This window comes from Colobus angolensis, unplaced genomic scaffold (genome assembly GCF_000951035.1).
Source record: "Colobus angolensis palliatus isolate OR3802 unplaced genomic scaffold, Cang.pa_1.0 Scaffold193, whole genome shotgun sequence".
Lineage (NCBI taxonomy): Eukaryota > Metazoa > Chordata > Mammalia > Primates > Cercopithecidae > Colobus > Colobus angolensis.
In genome coordinates, this window is record NW_012115077.1 from 1,083,846 (window position 1) to 1,091,213 (window position 7,368).

Sequence of the window (7,368 nt, forward strand, 5' to 3'; positions counted from 1 at the left end):
GCTGGGCGCAGTGGCTCACGCCTGTAATCCCAGCACTTTGGGAGGCCGAGGTGGGCGGATCACGAGGTCAGGAGATCCAGACCATCCTGGCTAACACGATGAAACCCCGTCTCTACTAAAAATACAAAAAATTGGTTGGGCGCAGTGGCGGGCGCCTGTAATCCCAGCTACTCGGGAGGCTGAGGCAGGAGAATGGCGTGAATTGGGGAGGCGAAGCTTTGCAGTGAGCTGAGATCGCGCTACTGCACTCTAGCCTGGGCGGCAGAGCAAGACTCCGTCTCAAAAAAAAAAAAGAGAGCTCACTGCAACCTCCACCTCCTGGTTTCAAGCAATTCTCCTGCCTCAGCCTCCTGAGTACCTGGAATTACAGGCCTGCGCCACCACGCCCACCTAATTTTCATATTTTTAGTAGAGACAAAGTTTCACCATGTTGGTCACGCTGGTCTTGAACTCCCGGCCTCAAGTGATCCACCCACCTCAGCCTCTCCAAATGTTGGGATTACAGGCATGAGCCACCGCATCCGGCCCAAACTCGTCTTAACCTTTTGTGAGACGTTTTATGTATTTACAGATCATGAAATCTTAATGAAGTAAACTTCTAAGATCTGACCAAACAAAAGGACCTCAAGTGTTCACAGAATGCTAACATATAGAACAAAGTTTAAGGAAGACACAAAGGCCCGGATTCTAAAAAATAAATAAACAATTTGAATGTCTGGCCAAACAAAGATGGATTAAAAGTTTGTATCAGAAAGGTAACTTTGTTTTGAATGGTCCTAACAATTCATAATTCCTGCAGTATCAAATACAGTCTGGGTAATTAATTCAGTTCAGTGGACTCTTTCCCTTTTACTGCCAGATTGAACAGCTCTAAGGATAATCTCCCTCACTCTCCCAGGGCTCAGTTGGAAGATTCATTATTTATGCCCTCAATTGTTTATTCTGTCCTATTTTTCCATACGTCCAGGCCCAAGAGCTGTGTTACCACTGGCCTGTTTCCAAAATGAATGCATTACTCATTGCCCTATTAGCTATGAAAACAAAATAATCAAACAGTGGTATCTTAACATTGGAGAGCAACCCCACCAACCACTTGATCCAGGAGAGAAATTAGTAACGATGTCAGCCCAGGTTACCAAAAGCTAAATTGTCCCGATGAAGAGAGATCCATACATCATTCTAGTCCTTTATTTTGAGCCACTGAACAACATACACGCATATCCAACAAGGATTCTTAAAGGACAGTATCATTAGAAAGACAGCTCTGGCCTTCACTGAGAGCAGACTGTAAACTACTGAGGGTTAAACTGAGATAAAATTTGCCTAGCAACCATTCTTTAGGAAGAGTTCAGTAACTCACCAACAATAAATTCTACATCCTCATCTGACTGGTAAACAGATTACAGACTCCACTAAGTCCTCTACTTTCAGGATTCAGACTCACAGCAAACAACTTCCTCAAAAGATTCAGCTTCAAGAGCCAAACCCTGGGGGAGGGGGTTGTGCTTAAGCACAAAATATTGTCTCTGACACCTGACTGAAAAAGCTGAAAATCTAAAAAGTATCATCACCCGTATCTCCATATGAATGCATCCATTGTTCTAAATAAATCTCTGACAATTGAGAGAGCATTCCCAGAGTCTCTTTTGCCTCTAGTATTTTCTCACCTTGAGTAAGATTTTCCCAATTCCAAACCTTACAACACTCAAGCTGATTATTATGAGAATCAAGCAATACCAAGGGCCCAATATTTTTCTTTCACCTTCTCAAGGGGATCATTTTATACTTCTGATGTGAACAGGGGATTAGTCTCGAGTCTCCCTTTAGAGAGAACATAGAGTCCTTTTTCTTAACACATTCTAAGCCATGACTCACAGAAATAAGCAGGATGGGCCAGGCACCGTGGCTCACGCCTGTAATCCCAGCACTGTAGGAGGCCGAGGAAGGTGGATCACCTGAGGTCAGTTCAAGACCACGCTGGCCAACATGGTGAAACCCTGACTCTACTAAAAATACAAAAATTAGCCAGGCATGGTGGTGCATGTCTGTAATCCCAGCTACTCAGGAGGCTGAGGCAGGAGAATTGCTTGAACCTGGGAGGCGGAGGCTGCCGTGAGCAGAGACTGTGCCACTGCACTCCAGCCTGGGTGACTGAGACTCCATCTCAAAAAAAAAAAAAAAGAAAGAAATGAAATAAGCAGGATGAATAAAAACAGACTGCTAAAGAAAATTAAATCAATTGCTTTAACCTCAACCAGCACTATGCCCCCTCAACCTAAGAGATTTATGGCTTTCTATAGTTGTTTCCTTGCAGATGACCAAATTCCAGGATTTCCATGCACCTTAAATGATATTTGAACATCAGTGCAAATAGGGTTTGTACTTATGATTAGTTTATACATAGTCTTCTGTCTCCTGGGAAAATCCTTTCGGGAACCCCTAATTATTGCACCATGCAAAATAGTGATCACACAAATCAGTCAAGAAAAGAGAAATATCGGGCGTGGAGGGGTGCAGTGGCTCACACCTTAATCCCAACACTTTGGGAGGCCTCTGGGAGGATTGCTTGAGGCCAGGAGTTTGACAACAACCTGAGCAACAGAGCCAGACCCTATTCTCTACAAAACATAAAAATTAAAAAATGACAATATAAAAAAGTGAGTGAAGTATAATATAACATTATAAAGCTGTACTTACTGCTCACCCATGGGTAGAGAACTTAAAAACCACCCAGATATCAAATAGAAGAGCAACTTGTTTTTTGATAGAAGCGAGCTGAAATCTTACAGCCTCCAACTTTTTTTTGTTTTTGTTTTTTGGGGGTTTTTTTGAGACAGGGTCTCACTCTGTCACCCAGGCTGGAGTGCAGTGGCACAACCCTGGCTCACTGCAACCTCCGCCTTCCGGGTTCCAGCAATTCTCCCACCTCAGTCTCCCAAGTAGCTGGGACTACAGGAGTGCACCACCACGCCCAGCTAATTTTTTTGTTTTGGTAGAGACGGGGTTTTCACCATGCTGGTCTTTAACTTCTGACTTCAAGTGATCCACCCACCTCAGCCTCCCAAAGTGCTGGTATTACAGGAGCAAGCCATTGCACCCTGCCTTCCAACTGGTTTTTTGGTCACTTCCCCAGCTTCCTATACCTTAGACATCAAAGTGCACTTTGTTTTATATACTAGCTAACTTTGTTTTATATACTAGCTAACTGTCAAGGCTTCAATCAGTGATTTTTAACAGCTCACTTTCAGTAGCAAGTTTACTAAGTCAACATCTGGGGGAACCCCTTTCCCTCCCAATTTAAACACAACTAATGGAGCCTTAAGGGACAAGTGAGTAATAACATAAAAACCCAAAACCTGACACAGGATTACTGTGAATCTATTTTTTAGTAACATGTCTATTCTAAGGTACTTGAAGTCTTATTTTTAAAAAAGGTTAAAGTAAGCTTCCTAATCCCTATTACTTTCCACAGCTGAAATGGTTTCCTATCCCATTATCCCTATTTTTATAATACTTGCTTTCATCTCAAATTGCTCCTGTTTAGAGATCTAATAAATCAATGCAAAGAAAAAAATCACTAATCTAGCCAAAAGTGTAAGACAGCTCCAGTGTATCAATTCTGTTTTCAAAAGTGGACCCCAGTTAGAACAATCTTTGGAAACTGAACCTGCATTACATAAACTCTGAACCATTTTAATTAATATTTATCAAAGTGTTGCCAAAAAAAAAAAAAAAGATATTCATCCCTTCTGGTACTGTAGCTCTTTGCTAATCAACATTAAGATAAACCTGGTCCAAACACATTTCGTTGAAAATGCCCACTTAGGCCGGGCACAGTGGCTCACGCCTGTAATCCCAGCACTTTGGGAGGCTGACGTGGGTGGATCACGAGGTCAGGAGATCAAGACCATCCTGGCTAACACAGTGAAACCCCGTCTCTACTAAAAATACAAAAAATTAGCCAGGTGTGGTGGCAGGTGCCTGTAGTCCCAACTACTCGGGGAGGCTGAGGCAGGAGAATGGCAGAATGAATCTGGGAGGTGGAGCTGGCAGTGAGCCGAGATCACGCCACAGCACTCCAGCCTGGGCGACAGACTCTGTGTCAAAAGTCCACTTAAAGCTAGTGTACTATGGACACTGCCACCCAACACACACACACACACACACACTCCCTTTGTTTCTAACAGCAAAAACTTTGGATTTTCTATTTTCCACTGAAAACGTTTTTCTCAATTTAAAGCCTACAAAGACGTTCCCGATTCTGGAGATAGGTGTTCTTCAGAAAGAAGGGACCCCTACGATGAAGAAGCAAAGGAACTCAAAAAAGATAAATTTCATTTAAGTTGTAATGCTATAGCCACCCAAATTCATAAACTTTGGGGAGAGGAACCTTTTTTAAAAAACTAACGAGGCTGGGAGCGGTGGCTCACGCCTGTAATCCCAGCACTTTGGGAGGCTGAAGCAGGCGGATCACGAGGTCAGGAGTTCGAGACCAGCCTGACTAACATGGTGAAACCCAATCTCTACTAAAAACACAAAAAATTAGCCCGAAACGGTGGCAGGCGCCTGTAATCTCAGCTACTCAGGAGGCTGAGGCAGGAGAATCGCTTGAACCCTGGAGGCGGAGGTTGCAGTGAGCCGAGATCGCACCACTGCACTCCAGCCTGGGCGACAGAGCGAGACTCATCTCAAAAAAAAAAAAAAAACCCACGAGCTAAAATTCATCTGGAGGTTTTTTTAAGTTTGGTTTTGGTTTTTGACGATAGAAACTAATCCCTCCGAGGGTCTGTGAATATAAGAAATATACCGACAGAGAAAAAGATAAGACTTTTAAGTTTCAGCAACAAGGTAAGTTTGCCTGCTCTAGTCAGGTTTCTGCAACAGAGATGAACTACTACACAAAGCCGGTGACAATGTACTCCAGGAAGAGACTTCAGCAGAGTTAATCCCTAACAACTATCAGGATTTCCTTTAACCACCATTTGACTGGGGCTGCTCTCTCTTTCCACTAGCACCTCCTCTCCTTTCAGATTGTTATTGCTGATCAAGGCAGTCCCAAGGAGGAAAATGGTGAAGACAGCCTTAATGGACACGGATGCAGTACAGTTCCAAATATCCACTCCTAGCTTGCCTTTTTTTTTTTTAATTGCGGTTTACTGCATCAAATATCACACAAAACAGGGCTCCTCTTTTCTTCTCTGTGCATTTTACTATACGACAGATATCGACACATCAGTAAAAAGAGATAAGAGTCCTGAATCTCCTTACCCATCTGCAGGGGTGAGATGAAGGGAAGGAAAAAAAATGATGAACGGTAGAAACAGATAAGCAAAACAAACTGATGGGATCCAGAGATATTATTTCCCATTCCATTTCCCCTTTTCTTACAAGGTTAAGTCGGCTGAAGTCGGGGTCGCGTTAGAAAAAGCACACACACACCTTGCGCCCTGGAAAGAAGGTGAGGTTCGCTCCGCAGCGCTCGGTGGGGCTCCTGGCTCCGCCCCGCCCGCCTGGGGCAGCTCAGCCCAGCTCACCCCCTCCCCGGGAGGATGGAAGAGAAGGGGCTTCTAGCTGTCTAGGCAGGGGGAGGGGGAGGCGGCTGCTCCGGGTGCCAGGCTCACGGAGCGCAGGACTCCGCGGTGCGCCGACACCCCCTCCCCCAGCCGGCTGCCGCTTGCTCCCAGCCGCCGCCGGAAGCCAGCCCCGCCCCCTCACCTCCACCCTGGATCTTCGCGAGCCCCCTCCTGTCTGCACAGCCAATGGCGAGCCAGGGATCCAGCAGAGCGACTCGCCAAGCAGCCAACTGGGGAGGTCCACAGGGAGGTCAGCCACCGGGATAGGCCCGCTACCCGCGGACACGGCCCGACTCGGCTCCTCTTTGTTAGCGCTGCCCCCATCTCTCCCGGCCCCCACCCCAAAGCCAGAAGCCAAGCATCCCGTAGCTGGGCCAGGTGAAGCTGCGCCCCTCCGCACCCCTTCTCCCTCTGCCCCGCCCCCTCCCACTTTCGACCTGGGTACTAGGAGAACCCCCCTACCCACGCGATACCTCCCAGAGTGCCTCAGACTTCAACAGCAATTGCCACCTGGAGACACTCGACAGTAAAAAGATGCTCCCCAAGCCTCTCCGCCTCTAGTCTAATCAACTGCACTGCACTGTAACAGTGGACGGATTTAGGATTGCATATTAAATCAGTTGCACACATCAATCCTCCCTGTCGGAAACTCCTGCTTCCCATGACGCAGAAATTAAGGGGTGGGGGTGGAGGCATGTTGGGAAAGTATGTATCTAGAAGTTGGTGGGGTGGAGAAGGGAATACATGAAATCATCGGCCAAAAAAAAAAGAACAAAAAAAAAAACCACACGTAGTTGGCTCCAACCTGTTTCAGATACAAAACATCCAATGTATTTAGCTGGATGTATCCAATCCAGTTAAATCCCAAGCAGATTTCAGTACAATTAGGAAGCAACCACCCAATCCTTGTTCAATCATATACCTAATATTATGGGGAACATACTCTCAGCAACCACCAGGCTCAGAGTAACTGGCAGGTTGCACCAACACTTCAATCACCAGTTGGAATAGAACTAACTGGAATAGAACATGCTAAACACTGTGGTATGTTTTCTTGGGGGTAGTGATAGGGCACCACATGGGGTTCATTTAAGAAAACTGGCCGGGCGCGGTGTGTCTCACCTGTAATCCCAGCACTTTGGGAGGCCAACCCGGGCAGATCACTTGAACCCAGGTGTTCGAGACCAGCCTGGTCAACATGGTGAGACCCCCATCTCTACCACAAATTTTAGACGTAGCTAGGCGTGGTAACTCACGCTCTAGTCCCAGCTACTTGGCAGAATACACTGAACAGAGACCATGCCACTGCACTCCGGCCTGAGAGTAAGATCCTAACTCAAAAAGAAAAAAAAAAGAAAAAGGAAACGGGGGTCAGGGAAGGCAAGCTATTACCTAGATTGTCATTTTTGTTCAGAGTTCTCGCAAACGCATGACATTAAATATCTACATCACACTCTACAACACTGCTTAATCGCCCCAAACACTACTATAATTTAAAACAAAACGAAACTTTAAGCAGTCTAGGCTACCTTGGAACTCAAAACATTTCATATATAACCGCCTCAGTACTCCTGGAAGATGGAAAAGGAGCTGTATGACATGCCTGTTTTATTTTATTTATTTATTTTTGAGACGGAGTTTCACTCTGTTGCCCAAGCTAGAGTGTAGTGGCGAGATGCTGTGGTGTCATCTCGGCTCACTGCAACCTCCGCCTCCTAGATTCAAGCAATTCTGCCTCAGCCTCCGAAGTAGCTGAAATTACAGGTGCTCACCACCACGCCCAGTTAATTTTTGT

General features: G+C 45.7%; 1 protein-coding gene across 8 annotated transcripts in view; it reads right to left on the reverse strand.

Annotated features, from left to right (window-relative positions):
- Nucleotides 1-7,368, reverse strand: part of FAM222B (family with sequence similarity 222, member B) — a 113,663-nt gene that overhangs the window by 52,384 nt on the left and 53,911 nt on the right. For 2 of the 8 annotated variants that reach the window (XM_011940826.1, XM_011940819.1), the window contains exon 1: nt 5,440-5,676. The exons of 5 other annotated variants lie outside the window; for them this stretch is intronic. The gene's annotated coding sequence lies outside the window, so the exon portion shown is untranslated. Of the gene's footprint in view, nt 1-5,388; nt 5,677-7,368 lie in introns of those variants that run through there. One more of the 8 variants, XM_011940827.1, reaches the window with a different exon arrangement.